The sequence below is a fragment of the Erithacus rubecula genome (assembly GCF_903797595.1).
Source record: "Erithacus rubecula genome assembly, chromosome: 23".
Classification (NCBI taxonomy): Eukaryota; Metazoa; Chordata; class Aves; order Passeriformes; family Muscicapidae; genus Erithacus; species Erithacus rubecula.
In genome coordinates, this window is record NC_136675.1 from 2,219,657 (window position 1) to 2,240,362 (window position 20,706).

A 20,706-nucleotide genomic window follows, 5' to 3' on the forward strand; every position below is an offset into this window, starting at 1 on the left:
GATGGATGATGGATGGATGGAGGGTGGATGATGGATGGATGGATGATGGATGATGGATGGATGATGGATGGATGGATGGATGGTTGGATGGATGATGGATGATGGATTGATGGATGATGGATGGATGGATGGATGGATGGATGATGGATGAGGGATGGATGGGATGATGGATGGATGGATGATGGATGGATGGATGATGGATGGATGGATGATGGATGGATGGATGGATGGATGGATGGAGAGCAGGGATGGGGATGCAGAGGTGACTGAGAGGGAGGCTGAGCCAGCACTGCCAGTGAACTATGGAGTCTCCCACTTGGAGACACCACCGTGTCCCTTGGAGAGTGGCTCTTGCTGAGCCAGGCAGGCAGCAGCAATGCAGGGCTGCCCTGGAAGTCCCTGGAATCAGGAAAATCCAGCTGGCATGGAGCCATCCATGTGCTCGTGCAGCTGGGACTTTCTTGAGGTGTTTGCTCAGCTCCAGGTGAGGGACTCCAGGACACACTTTGGGCTTTTGCCATGGGAGGTAGAGGGGCACAGGGGCGGCACAGGGGTGGCACAGGAGTGGCACAGGACCTGGCAGGGACAAGGTGCCCTCCACCCCCCACAGAGCACAGGGACCCCAAGCCACCACCCCAGCAGCCCCATCCCCTCTATGTTGGTGGCAATGCTGGGACTGCTGTCCCCAAGTTGGTGGTGGTGGGGGTGTGAACTCACCGGTGTCCTGCTGGGAATCCCTGCTGGGAATCAGTGCTGAGAATCACTGGCAGTCACTGGGAGTTCCTGCTGGGAATCACTGGGAGTCACTGGGAATCCCTACTGGGATTCAGTGCTGGGAATCACTGGCAGTCACTGGGAATTCCTGCTGGGAATCACTGGGAGTCACTGGGAGATCCTGCTGGGAATCACTGGGAGTCACTGGGAATTCCTGTTGGGAATCATTGGGAATTCCTGCTGGGAATCACTGGGAGTCTCTGGGAGTTCCTGCTGGGAATCACTGGGAATCACTGGGAGTTCCTTCTGGGAGTTCCTGCTGGGAATCACTGGGAGTTCCTGCTGGGAATCACTGGGAATCACTGGGAGTTACTGGGAGTTCCTGCTGGGAGGACGAGTCAAGGTCCTTGGGTGCAGGCACTGTGTGCACGGGAGGGGTGACCACGGCTGCAGGAGGGGAGAAACAAATGATTAACTCAGGAGGTGATTAGTGATTAGTTAATTAGTGATCAGTACTGGGGTGGCTGTGCCATGAGGGGCAGGACCCGGATGCTGCTCAGGGGGAAACTGAGGCACGGGGCGGGGCTGGGGTGACAAAGGCAGGGGCGGAGACAAAGGGTCCTGGTACACCTGAACAGCCATGGCCTCTGGAGACACCTGCACTGCCCCAGCACAGGTGTGTGCAGTGTCACACGTGTGTGTGTGTGCATTGTCACATGTGTGTGTGCATTGTCACGTGTGTGTGCAGTGTCACCTGTGTGTGTGCAGTGTCACCTCTGTGTGTGTGTGCAGTGTCACATGTGTGTGCAGTGTCACCTGTGTGTGCATTGTTACATGTGTGTGTGCAGTGTCACCTGTGTGTGCATTGTCACATGTGTGTGTGCAGTATCGTGTGTGTGTGCAGTGTCACCTGTGTGTGCATTGTCACATGTGTGTGTGCATTGTTACATGTGTGTGTGCAGTGTCACCTGTGTGTGTGTGCATTGTCACCTGTGTGTGTGTGCAGTGTCACCTGTGTGCATTTTTACATGTGTGTGCATTGTCACCTGTGTTTGTGCATTGTCACATGTGTGTGCAGTGTCACACGTGTGTGTGCAGTGTCACCTGTGTGTGCATTGCCACCTGTGTGTGCATTGTCACATGTGTGTGCAGTGTCACCTGTGTGTGTGCATTGTCACCCGTGTGTGTGCATTGTCACACGTGTGTGTGCAGTATCACCTGTGTGTGCATTGTCACTTGTGTGTGAATTGTCACATGTGTGTGTGCAGTGTCACCTGTGTGTGTGAATTGTCACATGTGTGTGTGCAGTGTCACCTGTGTGTGTGCATTGTCACACGTGTGTGTGCAGTATCGTGTGTGTGTGGTGTGTGTGTAAGTGTGACCTGTGGCTGGGCTGTTCCATGTGACTGTACAGGTGTGTGCATGTGTGGCACCCCATGACACAGTGTGGCACTCCCTGACACACCTGTGTGACAGTGTGGCAGCCCCTGTCACACACACACGCATTTGTGACATCCTCTGTCACACGTGTGTGCCTGTGTGACACACTCTGTCACATGTGTGTGCATGTGTGACACCCCCTGCACACTGTGTCTGTGACACTCCCTGTCACTGTGTCTGTGACAATCTGTCACACTGTGTGTGACACTCCCTGTCACTGTGTGTGACACTCCCTGTCACTGTGTGTGTGACACTCTGTCACACTGTGTGTGTGACACTCCCTGTCACACTGTGTCTGTGTGACACTGTCACGCTGTGTATGTGTGACACTCCCTGTCACTGTGTCTGTGACACTCTGTCACACTGTGTGTGTGACACTCCCTGTCCCCGTGTGCACATGTGGCACCTCCTGGCTCCCAGTGCTGCAGCCGTGTCACCTCCTTGTCCCAGTTTGTCCTCACCTGCTCAAGGTCACGTCCCTCCCTGGCACTGCCTGTGCCACAGGGGGAGCCCTGGGCCTGGCACAGGGACACGTGTGACATGCTGTGGGTGTCCCCTGTGTCCCCTGGGACTGTTTGGGAACACACACATGGTGTGAGCACACGAGCACACGCATTCCAGGGGGTTCCATGGATTTTGGGAGGAATCCTGCGTGGAAAGGGCTGTCCAGGCCCTGGGGGTTTAACAGCTGTGGGGATGTGGCACTGGGGACAGGGGCTGGTGGCTGAGGGAATGGTTGGACTCTGATCTGGGTGGGTTTTTCCAGGCTAAAGGGTTTTGTGATTCCCAGTGGATCCCTGTGGATCCCTGATGCCGTGTGCACACTCACACACACACCCTCTGCACACCCAGCAGAGCCAGAGCCCCCCCAGGTTGGATCAGAGCTCCTTCCCCACAGCCCAGCAGCTGCTGCTGCCTCCAGCTCTGGACAATCAGCAATTATCAATCAATCAGCAATTATCAATCAATCAGCAATTATCAATCAGCCTCCTGCTGCCTCCTGCCCGTGTCCTTCCCACAGGAAAACGCTCCCAGGGATGGAGGGGGATGGGGTTGGACCCCACATGGTCATCCTGTGAAAAGCCACACCAGGGATCAGGACCAGGGAGCCCAGCCCTGGTGTTGTCACAACCCTGAGCACTCCTGGGATGCAGCATCACTGTCCCTGGGCTGTCCCTGCACCCCTGGGGACAATGTCCAGGCCACCAACACCTGCCCCACCTCCAGCTCCCACAGGCAAATCCAACCCAAACAGGGCAAATCCCACTGGATAAACCCGGTGAGGGAGGATTTCCCCCTCTAACAGGGACAGTTTCTGTGGCTTAACGTGGTCTCAGCCTAAAAAAGCTCCTGGAGTCACATGGAAGGTCCTTGGGGCCGCTGGCTCCTGCTCTAATGCCCCTAATGGGATAGAGGAGGGAAGGGCAGAAATAAACCTTAATCCCTGCTGGGGATGGTGGCAGGGAAGGTGCTGGGAGAGGTGGAGGGAGGGAGGAGATGGACTGGGATGTGTTCCATGGGCAGGTTCCCTGGGACAGCAGAGCCCTGGAGGAAGGTGCTGAACAGGCAGAGAAAGGTGTGACCCACCTGGGGATGGAGCAAAGAAACCCCAGATCCATGATCCCCCCAGCACCTGCACGTCCCCTCTAACACAACTGTTTGGGGTTGCTGGGGGTGGCAGTGACCCCAAATTGCACATGGAGCCTGGATAGGGACCCCAAACTGCACCTGGAGCCTGGAGAGGGACCCCAAATTGCACCTGGAGCCTGGAGAGGGACCCCAAATTGCACCTGGAGTTATAGGGGGTGGCAGTGACCCCAATCTGCACCTGGAGCCTGGGGATCACCACAGACACACCACAGCTTTGCCAAACACATTTCCCCCACCAGAGATGACAAACCAGGAGTGCTCCAGGAATTTAGGAGCTGGGAGGTGTTCCAGGGATCTTGAGGATTCATTTAACCACAAGGATTTGCTTCTTCAGCTTCTGATTGTTGGTGGGTCATGAGCTCCTCTGGTAGGAGGGTTTGGAACATTTAATGCTCTTGGCTTTTCTCTGTTTGGGGGGTTCTTCTTGCTCATTTAATTCAGCATTTTATGGGAATGCTGCAGCCTGTAACAAACCTTCCAAAAATACACCAGCAAATCCTCAATGCTGATGAAACACAATGAAAAATGGGCAGGGTTCAGTGAGATGAAACTGTAACATGGAGTGAAAAGGGAAGGAAAGAGCTGCCCCAGGTCAGAAGGGAACAGGAGAATCATCCAGGAAAATGAGCCAGGAGTCCACACAGGAGGGAAATCCAGCAGGGCTGGGTTAGGCAGAGCCCGACAGGCACCAGACAGCCCGAGCAGCCCCTGGAGCTGGAACAGCAGATGGCAATAATTAAACACAGGATGAAATCTGGAGAGCCAGGAGCTCTCTGGGGACGCAGCAGGTTGGTCCCAGCGGGTTCCTCTGCAGGGAAGGGGCTGCAGGCTGCTGGAGCCCCAGGGAGGCTGAGCCAGGCTGTGTCACCTGCCCAGGGACAGCTCCAGCATCCTAGGGACAGAGGAGGAGGAGGATAAATATTGTCCTGATCTTGCTGTTTCCTGGGAAAGGGGGGAAAGGCTGCAGGGATGTGGGCTGCTGCAGGAATATGGAACGTGGAGGTGCAGAAGGACTTTTGGAGCAGGTTTGGATCCACAGGAGGAAGTGTCTGGGGAGGATGATCCCTCCTGGCAGGGATGCAGCTCCCAGGACCCATTCCCGTGGGATGCTGGCACCTCCCTGCCTCCCCTCAGCAGCAGAACTCTCCAACCATGGCCTGACACCTTTATCCCTAAATCCCCAGGACTCCAGGTGGGCCAGGCAGGAATTTGGGCCAGCTTGGATCTTGCTGGGCACCTTTGGAGTGCTGGTCTGGAGTGAAGCTGCATCCTGCTTGGAGCATCAGCAAGGTCTCCCAGTGTTTTTTTTTTCCAATTTTCCCCTGGCTCTTTCCCAAAGGAATTGTTGAGGAATTGTTCCAGGGGGATTTCTAAGCACAGGTGACACTGGCAACTCCCCAAAGCTCTGAGAAGCTCCAGCAGATCCCAGTAGATGCAGGGTTGGCTTTTCCCTGTCATTCCCTTCCCAGCAAACCCCATGTTCCAAAGGCATTGGACAAGTGGCTCCCACTCCTTCCCTGTCCATGGAGCAGTGGATTCCCCTCGTTGGGATAATGCACTTCCAGAGGAATTCCCAGCACCCTCTGAGCCCCTTCCCATCGTGTCCTGCCTTGAGCTCTGACCTTCCTCCTACTCTTGCACACTCATCCTCACATCCAGACCTTTCCCTCTTCTTCACCACTCCTGCTTGTGCCTGGATTGTCTCATCCACAGATTTGGGAAATGCTGAAGTGTCTCTTTGCCCCCTCCATCATCCTCACATCCCTTTGCCCTGCCCCCTGCCTGGTCCCCATTGCTGCCCTGCAGATGGGCAGGACCAGCTCTAGGCTCAGTCCCACCCTGCTCACACCCAAATCCTGAATTATTCCACCCAGACTTTTCCCTGGATCCCAGGGATCCTTTTAGAGGTCAGTTTTCATCCTGTGCTTCCTTTTGCACAATTTAGGGTCTCACTGCCCAGAGCAGCTGTGGCTGCCCCTGGATCCCTGGCAGTGCCCAAGGCCAGGCTGGACACTGGGAGCAGCTGGGACAGTGGGAGATGTCCCTGCCATGGCAGGGGTGGCACTGGATGAGCTTTAAGGTTCTTTCCAATCAGGGATTCTACGACTTATTTTTTTAGGGATTTTTTTTTCCCAGCTGTAAGACTTGGAATTGTTTTTTTTCCACACAAAACCTGAGCTGTGTCCCAGCTAATACTGGCCTAGGCAGAGCATAAACCCTTCCCTTCAGGGGCTCAGCTGGGCTTGTGGGATACTGGGACCTAAATTCCTGTTCAAGGCAAGGAGAAGGAAGGGCTCTGAAATGGGACACTGGTAATCTCCATTCCCTGTAATTCCCAGCTTCCAGCAGGGAGATGTGCAGGGAGGTGGGGGTTGCTGCTGCACCCAGGGAATGGAGCTCCAGCAGCAGCAGAGGCTCTGCTATTTCTCTGTCAGTCAGGGGGATGATGGCAGAGTTCAGCTGTGCTCAATATCCCACAAAACCCAGGAAAAATCCTAAAATCCATCCCGAATCTGTCCAGAAAGGATTCCAGGCTGTTTGTATAAATTGTCCTTTTGGTTATTAACATTGCAAACACAAACCAGAGCAAGTCCTGCTCCAGTGTGGGAGTGAATCAAGCTCTTGTGCTCCTGACATCCTAATCCTAAGTTTCCCTAAGCAAACCCAAATTCTGCCCACCCCAATCCAGGTGCTTCCAGACCTGGGGGTACTCACACATCCCACATCAGGGCTTGGCATCCCCCCAGGGCAGTGACCCCGGAGAAAATCCCTTCTGGATCCTGCAGGCCTGGGTTGGGCCAGGGAAAAGCTCTCCAGAGGACTCAGCAGTTTAATCCTGGCACAACCCTGCTGAGCTCAGCATCTCCTACGAGTCCACACTGGGATAAAATTGAGGCATTTTTCTCTGGGAGCAGCACATGGGGCATCCTGGAAAGATGCTGAAAGCAGCAGGCAAACCTGGATGTGCGATTCCCTCTGGGCCACCTGGATTCCAGCCCTGGACAAGCCTGAGTTGCTCTAATTAGAAACAAATCACCAAAGGCTCAGTGAGGATGTGGGCTGACACTGCAGGGCTTCATCCTGCATCCCAAACCTCCAGGAGAGTGCATGGAAAACCTGGACAGCCTCAGCTGTGCTGCCCATGGTGCCCAGAGAGGGAATGGCCAAATCCCAGCAGTTCTTGCCCATCCTCTGAGGCTCCCAGCCCAGCACACATCACTGCTTCCCACCCCTGCTGCTCCCCCCTGGGATCCCAGTCTCCCCTAGGGAATGTTTCCATCACTTTGTGCTCATAACAAGGATTTCTGCCTTTCCCCATCACACAGAGCAGGGTTTCTGGAGGCTGGGAGGGATGAGGTCCCTCTGCCAGGAGGCACTCAGGGCTCTGGGAATGCTGCTGCTGGCAGGAGGGCATCCCTGAGGGAGGGATCAGCTCCCTGGCCAGGCTCTGATCCCTGTGCTGGGGACTGGGAGCAGCTCAGGGACAGCAGGAGGGTCCCCTCTGCAGCAGCAGGGGTGTGAAAACCACCAGAAACCACCAGCAGCACTCCAGCCATGGCTATTCCCTGTGGGAACCTGGCAAATCCCAAGGGCTGGCAGTGCCTCTATCCCAGTGCCAGGGGACAGCTCCAGGATCCAACTGGGCACCAGCAGGGAGAGACCCTCACCCACACTGGTTTGGGGATCATTCCTGCAGGAGCAGCTCCCTGGATCCCAGCCCTTCCCCACCAGGAAGGATTCCAGGAAGGAAGGATGGATCCCAGCCCATCCCAGGGAGGAATGGAAGCTGCTCCAGCCACCCAAGGCCAGCCAGGTGCTCACCAGCCTAGGCTGTGACCTATTCCAGAGCTATTCCTATTCCATCCTCCACCCCCATCAGTTAATTCCCTTTAATTAACTGATTAAAGGTAATCAGCTGGAGTGGTGGGAGGAGCACAGGAATTCCTCTTGGGGAGTTTGGCTGCCCATCAGGGGCTCTACAAAGGTGCTGGGTGAGCCTCCCTTCCCCACAGCCCTCAGTGCCAGCAGCTGCATCTGGCTCCTTTTTGAGTCCAAGGGGGAAACACAGTGACCCCTTTGGCATGAGGGGGATGGAGCCACCCCCAGCCCCACAGAGATGGACCTGACACCTGGATAACCCAGCCCCACTCTGGGAACAGGAGTTCCAGCAGGAGCTCCACATCTCTATGGGGAAGGAAAGGATCTAATGAGGGTAATTAAGGTGATTGAGCCCTGGGTAATGGAGCTCCCAGCAGAACCCCCAGTTCCCTGCTCTGACACACCACAAACTATAATTTTGCATAATACAACCAGGTAATTTTGCATAATAAACGTGTCACCCACATCCACAGCAGTTCTATTCCTCACTGGGTTCAGGCTCCCTCCTCCCCAAATGGTTTTCAACCTCTGCTCCAGCCTGAGCAGCCAGGGTGGAGCTGACTGACACCTGGAGATGGGGACAGGGACACCCTGCTTGGGGACACTCCTGGCTCTCCTGGCAGTGGAGCTGTGGAAGGCACAGGGAGTGGTGCCAGGGGAGCCCCAGGAGCTGTCAGCAGGGTGTGGGCTGTCACAGGGTGCCAGCTGGGTGCCACCAAGCACATCCCAGGCTGAGCCATGGGCTGGGTGACACTGGAGCTCGTGCACCACGGGAGCCACATCTCCTGCACAAGCTCCTCCATCTGCCTCTGGTGGCACCTGGAGAGGACCCTGGTCCAGGAGGAGGCTCCCACCCTGCCAGAGCACCAGGACAAGTGCAGGAACCCAGAATTCTGGGGAGCAGAGGCAGCTCAGCCTTCCCTGGAAGCTCTGGCTCCCTGGGGAGCCCTGTGTGCTTCCCCTGGCCCTGGGGGAATCCTCTCCTTCCCACTGCAGCCCAGCCAAGGGGGGAGGTGAAAAAGAACACCCAGGTTTGGGGCAGCAACCCCCACCCAGTGGTGAGGCCTTGCACAGAGGTGATCCAGATGTTTCCTGCCATCCCTGCACTGAGGATGGGAGCACTGTCAGGATTCTCCAGCTGTCACCACCACCCTGTGACAAAACTCCAGCTCCTGGGAGCTGGCAGGGAAGGGAGCAAAAGCCAAGGAGAAGAAATCCATGCAGGAGCTCTGGGATCAGAGGCATGGCTGGAAATCTGTGATGGATCCAAGGCCCAGGGCTGAGCCAGGAGCTGGAATTGCTGTTCCAGGAGCCAAGGGCAGAGCAGGGCCATGGTCCCCATCCTGCTCACCCTGCCAGGACCCCCAGGGTCTGCAGCACCCAGCCAGGGCTCCTCCAGCTCCCCAGGAGCTGAACCCCAAGATCACCTCCTACAACCAAACCCCCAGAGCACCCCCACTCTGCCTCCCAGCATCCCAGTCCCAAGAAAAATGCTGGGATTCCCTTAAGTCAAAGGAGTGAGAATCTGCCTCTGCCACCACCTGTCCCCTTCCCAACCTCCTGCTTTTTGGGGAAGGAGGAGCTGAGCAGGAGAAGGCTGGGGACAGGGGGACAGTGCCAGGGCTGTGTCCATTTGTGACAGCAAGGACTGAGGTGTCCCTTGGTGGACACCCCAAGGTCATGGGCTGGGAGCATTTGGGGTGAGCGTGGGACATCCTGCCTCTGCCACCTCCTCGGTGGCACTGCCACCCAGCCAGGGGACAGCAGCCAGCTCCGGGGACCAAAGGGACCCGATCCAAGCATCTGCAGGGGCAATCTGCCAAAATGATGCCCCGAAGGCAGGGAGGAGGGGCTGTCCCTGGGGGAAGCCCTTTCCTCCCGGGAGGAAGCACCGCAGGAGGTGTCCCCTGCGCGGGGGTGCTCAGCCCTGGGGCGACCCTCCGTGCCTGGGGATCCCCGCAGCTCCCCGGGCCCAAATCGCCTGGGAAGCTCCAATCCGGGAAGCTGAGGGCTGGAGCTGGGGGTGGGGATGGAAGTGTCGTGGTAGCTGAGAGGAGGACAGGGCAGGGGGGAAGGTGAATGGGGCAGGGGTGGCCCAGGACACGCAGGGGGTGGGTGCCAGGGTGTGACAGAGGTGCTGCCGCGCGGGGTGCTCTGAAGTGCCCGCCCCGAGACAGACGAGCCTGGCTCGGTGCCTCAGCACTGCTCCCCCAAATCCTCTCCGGGGGCCTCTGCCCCTGGGCCGGTGGGCACGGACATCCCAAGCCCTCGAGAGACTCCCCACCGCAGCCGCTGCAAACTTCCATCCCCCCCACAACCCACCTGCCCCCGAGACCGCCACCATCCCCTGCCCCCCGGCCTCTCCACCTTCCCTGGGAGGTGCCCAGGGTGGGCACCTCCTTCCCGCGGTGGGCACCTCCTTCCCGGATGGGCACCGGTCCCCGGGGTGGGCACCTGGTCCTTTGCCCCGGTGAGCCCAGGGCACTCTCCGCGGTGGCCCAGGGCCTCGGTGGCACCACGTCACCTGCACCAGCAGCCGCCAGCCGCTCACCTGGTGCCAGCGGCGATCGCGGTGCCGGTGCCGAGGCCGGTGGCGGTGGTGACACCGGCGGTGATGCTGCTGCCGGTGCCGGCGGTGATGCTGCTGCCGGTGCTGCCGCCGGTGCCGGCGGTGATGGGGATGTCGGTGTCGGTGTTGATGCCGATTCCGGTGTCAGTGCCGATGGTGATGCCGGTGCCGATGATGATGCCGGTGCTGGTGCCGGTGCCTGGGGTGATGGTGATGCCGGTGCCGGTGCCCGTGCCAGCCCGGCTGCCGGGGGAAGGATGCTCCACGCTCGGCAGCAGCCGCGGGGAAGCCTCCGGCTCCAGGCGGCCCTGGGGCACCCGGGGCCGAGCCGCCGCCGCCGCCGCCGCCCGCCCAGCGCCGCCGCTCCCGCCCGGCCCGGCCCCCGCTCGGCGCGGGGGGGACCCAGCGCCGGCCCCGCCCGCCGCCCCCCCTCCCCCCGCCGCCGGGGCCGCCCCTCGCCCCCCCCCGGGCTGCTGTGTCCCCGCGTCCCCCCGCTCTGGCACGAGGGGAGGGCTGTGACATCCCCCCGGGTCCCATCTCCCCTCAAGCTCCGCGTGATTCTGCCCCTCTGGGACCCCCCAGCCCGGGCGGGGGGCTCGCAGCCCGCCGTGGCCACCAGCCCTGCTCGGGGAAATGGGTAATTTTCACTCCGATTTCCTCTGGATTCGGATCCTCGGCTGCACAGCCCCACAGCCCCCCTGCTCGCCCACCAGGACAATTTGACCCCAACCCACACAGCTCCATTTAGTGCAGCCAAAAATCAATGTCAAGCTCCGAATCTTTTGGGAAAAAAAAGAATTACAAAATCCGTGGCTGCACCGGTGTGGCATGTGGTGGTGGGGGAGGGGGCGGGGGGCTGGGAGACCCTGAATGCGGTTGGCAAATCCAGCGGATCAGGGCACAGCCCCTCGCTGTGCCCTGCCCGGGGGTGTCCCCGCTGAAAGGACGCTGGGCACAGCCTGGGCGCGGAGCAGATGCCACCAGCTGCTCCTGGCCTGACACCGGTGTCACCTTGAGGGGGGGACACGGCCAAGGCCGAGGGTGTGAGATGGGGGTTCCCACCCCCAGCCCTGAGCTGGTGAGGGCAGCGAGCTGGGGGAGGCGGAGCGGGAATTTAAACCGGCTGGAATTGCGCACAGGAGCAGCGACCACCTCCCAACGCTTCCATCGGCATCCCTGCAACTGGGAAACCGGGTGGGGTTGGTAGGGTTGGTGAGAGGCTGTAAAATGTCCCTCCTGGCCCTGCAGGTGGCTGTCCCCAGGGCTGGGGGAGCGGGGTGTGCTCTGGGAGGGACCCCCGCGGGTGGCGGGGTCCCCGCTCCCCATCCCTGCACGGCAGGAGCGGGGCTGGGGTTGCGATCCCAAATTCCGGGCTCTGACCAAAATCCTCTCGCTGCTGATGGGGCGATGCTCATCACCCGGAGCCAGGTGCCCACCCCTCCCTTCCCCTGGGCCGTGGGGACACCCCGCTGCTGCCCCGGGACGGGCGACGCTTTCCTCAGCGGGACAGCCCCGGCTGTGCCAGGGGACAGCGACACGAGCCAGCGGTGCCCGTGCCCGGTCCCCCCGCACCCCAAAGGCTCGGAGGGGCTGCACGTCCCGCAGGCAGGGCAGGGACACGGTGCCCTGCTCGCTCACGCGTGTGACGGGCGAGCGGCGGCTCCCGCGCGGCCGGCGGGGAGCGCAGCCCGAGCCAGACGCTATTTTTAGCTGCTCACGCTCCGCTTTCTCCTTGACTGTCTCCCCTCGCCAGAGCAGTCTCGGCCCGAGCAGCGGCGATGTTTATCCTGCCTGGCACCCGATCGGATGTGACACTGCTGTCGCGGGCCGAGGGGACGGCTGGGAGCGAGGGAGGGGATGCTGTGGGCATGGGAAGGGACAGGAGGGAACCCGCTGGGATTCGGAGCACCTTGGAGAGTTCTCCCTTTCTGCAGCTCCCGAGCGGCCCCGAGAGGCTCTGCCCTGGGACAGCTGAAGGGAAGCCACACCACATCCCCATTTCCTATTTCCTACATCCCCCATTTCCTCCAAGGCTGAACAATTCCCAATGTGATCCTTTGGGATGGCTGCGCTGGGGGAGCTGGGGAAACTGAGGCACACCAGAGGTGTGTGTCCCTCCACATCCTGGCAGTGTGGTGCTGACATGGAATAACCTCTCCCAGCTCACCTGCATCCAGGGCATGCTGAGCACCAGCAGCCCAGAGCTCCCAAACTCTCAGGTACAAACCCCACAGATTCAGGACAGCAACTGGGAAGGGAAAAAATAATTCCAAAATTATTCCCTGTTCAGGCAGGTCCAGGGCAGGGCCGTGGTGCCTGGTGCTGCACCAGCCTGGGGGCAAAGGCTGCTCTGCTCCTCCTTTGCTCTTTCAGCTGCTGCTCTCGGGCTTTGTACACCTTGGGATCCTCTTTCCAGGATGCTCCCAGCAGGATGAGCTTCCCTGCTGATGGGGGGCCTAAAATAACTCATTTGTGCCCTCCTGAGCTTGGGGAGAGTCCCTGATTGATCCATCAGGGATGAGAAGCCAGCAAGAATGGGTTCAGACTGCTCCCTGCCCTGCCACCTGGTCTAAATCGTATTTTCCCCTAAAAACTCAGGGTCCAGAACTGGGAGAAAATAGGTCTGGAGGAGTCTGTTCTCCTGCTGCTGCTGCCCAGCTGCTTTATCCCCGTGGGCAGGAGGGTCGATAAACCCCAGGCACCCTCGGGCTGCTGCAGGTCCGGGGCAGCTGCCACAGTGGAGGCAGCAGGGAGGGAGCAGAGCTGTTCTCCACTGCCCAGCCCAGCACTGCGGGCTCTTATCTGGGCTAAAAGTCACTGCTGGGGGACAGCAGCCCTTTGCTGTTCCTGTTTTAGACACACCTTCCCGATTTCCAGCCCGGCTAAGCCCCTGCTCCCCCGCTGGGGACACAGGTGACGTGAGGGAAGGTTATTCCTGAGCCCAGGGGCTGCGTCAGGCCCGCGGTTAAGGAGCTATTTCGGGACACGGGTCACAGGGTTTGGGGACCTGCAGGTTGCTCCCTGGCTGGGGGCCGGGACTTTCCATGAGCTCCAGCAGGACACGGCCTCGAGGCCACCCTGGAGCGATGGAGGTGGCTCCTGAGGGATGGATCTGCCCTCGGGGGAAACCTCCCTGCCCGTGAGATCTCGGGGGCCGAAGGCAGCGAGAGCATTTGCTTGTCTGGAGGATTTCAAAGCAGAGGGAAAATGCCAGCAAAGAGCTCCCAGGGAGAAGATTTGTCACCAGGCAGGAGCGTCACACTGAGCTGAGAGTCTGGACATGTCAGCGCTGCAGCAGTGCCCTTCCCAGCACCCTCCCTGCTCCAGGACTCTGCCATCTGGATCCCAGTGTGCTGCTCTGCCCTGTCCTTCGCAGGGCACAAGGATTCTGCAGCTCCATCTGCCCCCAGGACATCGCGGAGCTTTTGGAGATCTTCCCCCGCGGTGTGTGCCCAGCCCAGAGCATCCCGCCCCTCTGGGGGACAGCACACAAGCGGCTTTTCCTGTTTCTATTCCCTAATTCAAGCCCTCAGGGCAGCTGGAATATCTGCAGTGAGTTGCACAGGTCTTTGCAACTCGTCTGCAGCCTTGCTGTCCCTGGCAGAATGGAAAATTTCAACCCAAAGAATGATTTGTTGCTGTTTCTGCAGCAGCAGAAGCTCCTTCCTGACCCAAAGGTGAGGTGGATCCTGCAGCCAGATGCAATCCCAGCCTGAGGCTCATCCTGCTGCCATTTCATCACAGGAGTTGGGGATAAAAAGGGCATTGAATGACTCAAAGTGCCTCTCTTGGGGCTCAGCCACCAAAATATTCATCTCCTGCCCCAGTGGACCAGCAGAACGCACAAATTATTTCTGGGAATTAGTTCAGGAAACCACCTTGCCTGTGCATTGGCTCTGATATTGGCTGAAATCCCACATATCTGGGCAGCAGCCTGGGTTGCACAGGCAGGAGTGAGCCCAGGCAAGGTCAGGACAGCTCAGAGAAGAACAGGAGGACTTGGGAAGAACTGGGATGGGGTGGAAAGAGCTGGGGTGTGGCAGGATTTGCCCAGTTCTTGCTTTAAGAGGCAGAGCAGGGTGGTGAGGGGAGCCTTGGGAGGAAAGGTGTGCTGGAGTTAACCGAGCAGAAAGGCAGCATCCCAAAAAAATATGTTCATGGGCAAAAAAAGAAGCGCTCAAATCTATTCTTCATGCTCCAGTAACTCCCAGATGCCTGGATGGGGATGTGGAGCCTCACAAACACCTTCCAGCTCGGGGGAGAGCCTTGTCCCTCCTGCCTGCCACTGTCCCTTGCAGAGGGGACACAGAGGGGACACAGAGGGGGACACCCGCCCCCAGAACTCGGGGATTTCACCAAACCCACCCGACTCCAAGCCCTGACTGCCCAGCTGAGTGCAGAGATGCTGCAAAGCGTCCCGAAAACCGAGAGCCCCGCAGGTGGGTGTGCAGGGAGCGAGTAGGGCCCGGTGGCACCGGGAGATGCGGGCACCGCCTGCACCCTGCCCGCCTGCAGGGGGATTTGTGCCGAGCTCCCAGCGCCCGGCCTGCGCTTTTTTTATCGCTGGCTGCTCTTACGTTGACATTCTTAGCTGTGCCACTGGCTCCAGCGCTGCTCGCTAACCCCTTTTACAGGCGGCTAAATATAGCCCAGGCAGCCAAGCAAAATCTGCTCGGCACGGCCACGTGGGGCTCGGCAGCGCTGCCGCAGCCGGGCCGGGGGGGCTCCGGCACCGGGGGGCACCGCCAGCTCCTGCCGGTGGCATCTGTCACCCCGCGGGGCCACCAGCGCTGCTTGATGGGTCCCCATCGCTTCTCCCCGCCTTGGAGCGCCGGTTCTGCTCCCACCCCGAGGTTTTCTGGGGTTCTTCCACCCATCTGGAGTTTGTTAGGATCCCTGATCCTGGAAACCCGGCTGGCTGCTGTGCCTAACAAAGAACGGCAGCGCGGCTGCGGGAGCCCGCGGGGTGCAGGCAGCGCACCCCAAATCCCTGCAGGGCTCCCTGTGCCCCACAAAGGCTCTGCAGGGTGGGGACAGCACGCGGGGATGGGCTCGGCTCGGCTCCTGCCTCCCCTGTCACAGGGATATTTCTGCTGGATCCACGAACCCGTTAAACAGACACTGATCTAATTGTCTCCGTGCCGCCACTTGTGTTTTATTTACTTTTTTCTCTTTTTGGTTTGTGAGAACGAGGTGAAAGGCCGACCAGGGAAGTCTAATTGGATCTCCACGGCTCATTAGCCGTTCTCCGAGAGGGAGAATCGTTAAGGCTGCAGATGAAGAGGCTCAAAAGTCGCACGTGATTTGGGCAGCTCTCCCAAATTTGCCCTTGGCATTGCCCCTGGCTCCTGGGCATCCAAGGGGCACTGGAGATGTCCTGACAACCATTGGGACATGGGGAATGACTGGAGGGGCTCAGAGGGGTCCATGAGGGAGTTTGGAGGAAGGTTGGTGACTTTGAGTGACATTGGGTGGCTTTGGGTGACATTGGGTGGCTTTGGACACCAGGAAAGAAAATTGAGGGACTCAGGTCTTGAGGATCCAAGCAGGAGCAGGCGGAAGGGAAGGGAAGGGAAGGGAAGGGAAGGGAAGGGAAGGGAAGGGAAGGGAAGGGAAGGGAAGGGAAGGGAAGGAAGGGAAGGGAAGGGAAGGGAAGGGAAGGGAAGGGAAGGGAAGGGAAGGGAAGGGAAGGGAAGGGAAGGGAAGGGAAGGGAAGGGAAGGGAAGGGAAGGGAAGGGAAGGGAAGGGAAGGGAAGGGAAGGGAAGGGAAGGGAAGGGAAGGGAAGGGAAGGGAAGGAAGGGAAGGGAAGGGAAAGGAAGGGAAAGGAAGGGAAAGGAAGGGAAAGGAAGGGAAAGGAAGGGAAAGGAAGGGAAAGGAAGGGAAAGGAAGGGAAAGGAAGGGAAAGGAAGGGAAAGGAAGGGAAAGGAAGAAGCAGCTCCTCCTGCCAGGTGGGCAAGGACACCTTCAGAGCAGGGTCTCACCCTGCTGCTCCTTATCCTTGGGGAAGAAATGCAGCTCACGGTGGAGTAACTCCCCAAAATTTCCACCCCATGAGAGACCCAGTGGCTGTGACAGCACAGAATCTCTGCTGTGACACCACCATCCATCACCAGGCAGGCGTCTGGGCACCGCCAGGAGAAAGACAAACAGCATCTGTCCGAGCTCAGCAGGGAAACACTGCAGCTTTCCCAGCCTGTCCCTGTGCCTGGGAGCCCAACCAGGATTCAAGGACAGCATTTCCAGCCCTTCATCCTCCTGGATGGGAGAGGCTGTGGGGAGGAGATCCCAGCATGATGACAAGGTTTAATCATGGCCTCTCTGCCTCTGTGTCACCCCAGTGGCCTTTAAGGCACCTCAAACTGGCCAAAGGTCCTTGAAGAGGGTCCCAGCTTCTCAGTGAGTTTCCCAGAGGCAATGCCAGAAGGTGGGAAGGCTGTCAGGAAGCTCAGAGGGATTTCTGGGGCTCCTGGGCTGGGTGGTTCTCAGGGTGATGCCCCAGGGAATGGGCCCAGCCCGAGGCTGCCAGAGCTCCAGGAGTATTTGGACACTACTCCAGGGATGAACAGGGTGGATTAGTGGGGGCCTGGGCAGGGCCAGGACTTGGGATTGATGATCCTCATGGGTCCTTTCCAGCTCAGGATATTCTGCTATCCACGATTCTAGGATTTGAGATGTTCTGGGCTGGGGATGCAGGAGGCTCCTGGTGAATGAAAGGGACACCAAAGGAGCTCAGGCACAGAAGGCTCTGCAGATTCCTGCAGTGTTCCTCCTGAAAATCATCCCCCTCATTTCCCCTGGCTCTGAATCCCAGCTCCTGTGACCCTGAACACCCTGACTGGCTGTAATTAAAGGCTGAGCAATTGCCTGTTGCTCCCGTGTCTCTCTTTATTACAGAGCAGCTTAGTGGAAAACTAATTCCCCACGTGCCTCAGAGGCATCCTCAGACCAGGGGTGCTTCCATCCCAGCCCTTCTGCACTCATCCTTTCACCCCAGCCTGGCTTTGCTCCTGTCCCTGCTCTCACCTGGGGGCTTCAAACCCCGAGGGAAGCAGCAGAGCTGAGCAAAGGCACTTTGGGGGCTCCGTTCCTGCCCCTCCTTGCAGCTCAGGGTGGGTAGGGACCCCCAACTCCCAGGTCTGGGATGGGCCTGATTGCAGCTGGGGGCTGAGGGGAAGGGTCCTGTGTGCCCTAAATCCCACCCAGGAGCCCCCAGGATGCCAAAACAGGACAACCCTACAGACCCCACAGGGGTTTGTCAGCCCCAAACACATCACCCCAAAATTGTATCACGTGCCACAGCTGCATTTCCCTGTCTCAACAATGCTCTGGAGAGCACTGCTGGGTTTAGCTGCTTTTCCAAATGCAGACCCAATTATAAATTATTATTAATTGCTCTAATGTAGGTTTATCCATGACTAGCAGGGCTGGAGAGCAGCAGGATTCCTGCTGGCTGCACCCACAGCTAAGCTGGTATTGTCCCAGATACAGTCACATGAGAGCATTTGTTTTCCTGGCATCCCTGGCACGCTGCTCCTGGCCCTGCTCCCCCAGCCCTAAAATCCCCCCAGGGGGCAGAAATGGGGCTCTGAGCCCTAAGGAACCATATTTGAGGTTTTGGGTGTCTGAGTCCTAATGAATCACAGCGGGGGAAAGATGTCTGGGGGATGCAGGAGAAGAAGCAGAGGGGAGGCAGAGGGAAAATAAAAGGTGTTTTCTTGGGATACAGGGATGTTCCTAGCATGGGACACGGGCCGGCACGGCTGGAGGCAGCCCCGTGTCCCTGAGCTCTGGTGACATCCCACCCCGAGGGCAGGGTGAGTGACACCGGCCTGCCCGGGGCTCTGTCACTCTGTCACCGCTGTCACAAGGTTGGCGCAGCGCTGGGTCACTCCCGGCCCGGGGGCACCCTGGGGACACCGCGGGGCTGGTGTGGTGGCACTAGGGTGGGGGACACCCGGCAGCCGTGCCCGTGGCGCCCCGGGAGCGGCGGGGACGGAGCCCGGGGACCGGCCCCGGTGTCCGGCGGTGCCTCACTCCGCCACTGCCATCTGGTGGCACCGCCAGAGGGACCAGGGGACAGTGACGGGACGGGACTGCTCCCTCCAGGGTGCACGGAAGGATTCCTGCTCCTGGCGCGCCAGCGAGCTCATGTGCCTGCAAGGACAGCAGGACAAACACCTGCACGGCCAATTTATCCTTCCCGGGACGGCGGGCACTGAAGGACATTCCCGCCGCGGGTGTCCCAGGGCTCTGACACCCGGCCAGGAGGGGTCGGGAGCTGCCAGACGCCCCTGGCCCCTCCCGGGGCTGTGTCAGGGCCAGCCCACCGTGTCCCGGGGCCGCAGGGCGCTGCCAGACCCGTGCCCGGGCCAGGATGTCCCCGTGTCCCCGCACACGCCCCAGCGCCTCCGGAAAGGAGAAACCCGAGAGCCGCTGAGATCAGAGCGCAGGTTTTGGGTGCTGACCTCTCCTGCTGCAAGGCCCTGCCAGCAAATTTTGAGAGTCCACAGAGGCTCAGACAATCCTCTATTAATTTGTGCTGATCAGGAGCCAAATCTCGGAGCTTTACCTCTGGAGCCAGAAGTGTGACACCCTCGTCTTCCTCAAGGACACAGGGGACGTGTGGCCCCAGCCCTGTGCCCCCAGGTCTGCTGCTGACACATGCTCATGCACTTTCTCCTCTGTCTAAATTTAGGGTCTGGAAGTGGGCTGGCACCTCCCAGCTTATCCCAGCCCCTGAATTATGCACGGCAGAGCACTCACTGCTCTGGGAGGTCATGCCGGGCTCTGGCTGGGCAGGAAAAGCAGGAAAAACCTGTTCTGTGCCACCCTCAGCCCCCTGACCCAGAGTCTGTCCCTGCAGGGGACTGGGTTCAGGCTGGTGGGTCTGCTGGGAATGGTGGAGCTGGACGGTTTGATGTCAAATCCAGCAAGAAGAGTCAAATCCTGCAAAAATCCTGCAGGAGAAAAAGGCAGATTAGGTAAAACATGGGTCCATTGCTCTGTGAGGTGCCACAGGAAGTGGCTGAGGCAGAGAAAAGGAATTCCAGAGAATCCAGAGATCCCATGGGGAAATGCTGTACCAAGGAAGACAGATCCTCGATAGAGAGGAATCAGATCAGGGCATACTGGGCAAACTGGGCACATTTTAGTCCTGCTGGGATGGTGGAGGGGGACTGGTGGCATTGTGAGGCCGCTCTCAACAACCTTTCACTGATCACAGGGGTGGAGAGAACAGTCTGGAAGGCTGGAGGAAACCAAATGTCACTTCTAGCTCCCAGAAGGGGAGGGAGGACCCAGGGAACTGCAGACACAGCAGCCTCACCTCAGTCCCTGGGAAGGTGATGGAGGAGCTACTCCTGGGAAGCATTTCCAGGCACATTAAGGATGACAGATCAGGGGAAGCCAAGCTCAGCCCACCCAATCAACTTTGGCAGTGACAGCAGTGGCTTGGTAGAGCAGTGGGTGTTTGCATGCATGAGTGAGACCCCCCACTCCCCGCTGCAGGCCCACCAGCCCCAGCCTCTCAGCCTTTCCTCACACATGGGGTACTACAGACCCTTCATTACCTTTGTGGCCTCTGTTGGAGTCTCTCCAGTTTGCCCACACCTCTCTTGTTCTGGAGAGCCCAGAACTGGACACAACACTCTGGGCTGCCCCCACCAGTGCTGATCATGGGATCCCCTCCCTCGAGCTGATGCAGCCAGGACACTTTTCACCTTCTGCAGCAGGGACACACTGCTGCCTTGTGTTCCCCCAGTGCCCAGCAGCACCCCAGGGCTTTTCCCAGAGCTGTTTTCCAGCTGAGTTGCTGCCACCACTTATTGGAGTCTGGGATTGTTCTCCTGGGACCAAAACTTTACCCTTTCACCTTGTTGAACTTCCTGAGGCTCCAGGCCCTTACAGGGCCTAAAAGGGTTCTAGGAGAGCTGCAGAGGGACTGGGGACAAGGCAGGGAGGGACAGGACACAGGGAATGGCTCCCAGTGCCAGAGGGCAGGGCTGGCTGGGATCTTGGGCAGGAATTGTTCCCTGGCAGGGTGGGCAGGGCTGGGATGGAATTGCCAGAGCAGCTGTGGCTGCCCCTGGATCCCTGGCAGTGCCCAAGGCCAGGCTGGACATTGGGGCTGGGAGCACCTGGGGCAGTGGGGGGTGTCCCTGCTAGGGCAGGGGTGGGATGGGATGAGATGGGATTTCAGGTCTATTCCATCCCAAACCCCATGACCCCTTCCCGCGGGCTGCTTGTAGCCCAGACAGGACTCATGGCCGTGCACCCCAGTCCTGGCGATGTCCCAGAGCCCGACCCTGCCCGTCCCCATGGTGTTAACAGGGTCCCCTCGGCGGTAACCGGGGCAGATAGAGGAGGATGAAAGGGAGAGGGAGCGGTATGGAGAGAGATGGAGCGGGGAGCGGAATGAGGATGGAGCAGCCGTGGAGAGACCCCCCAGCGGTCG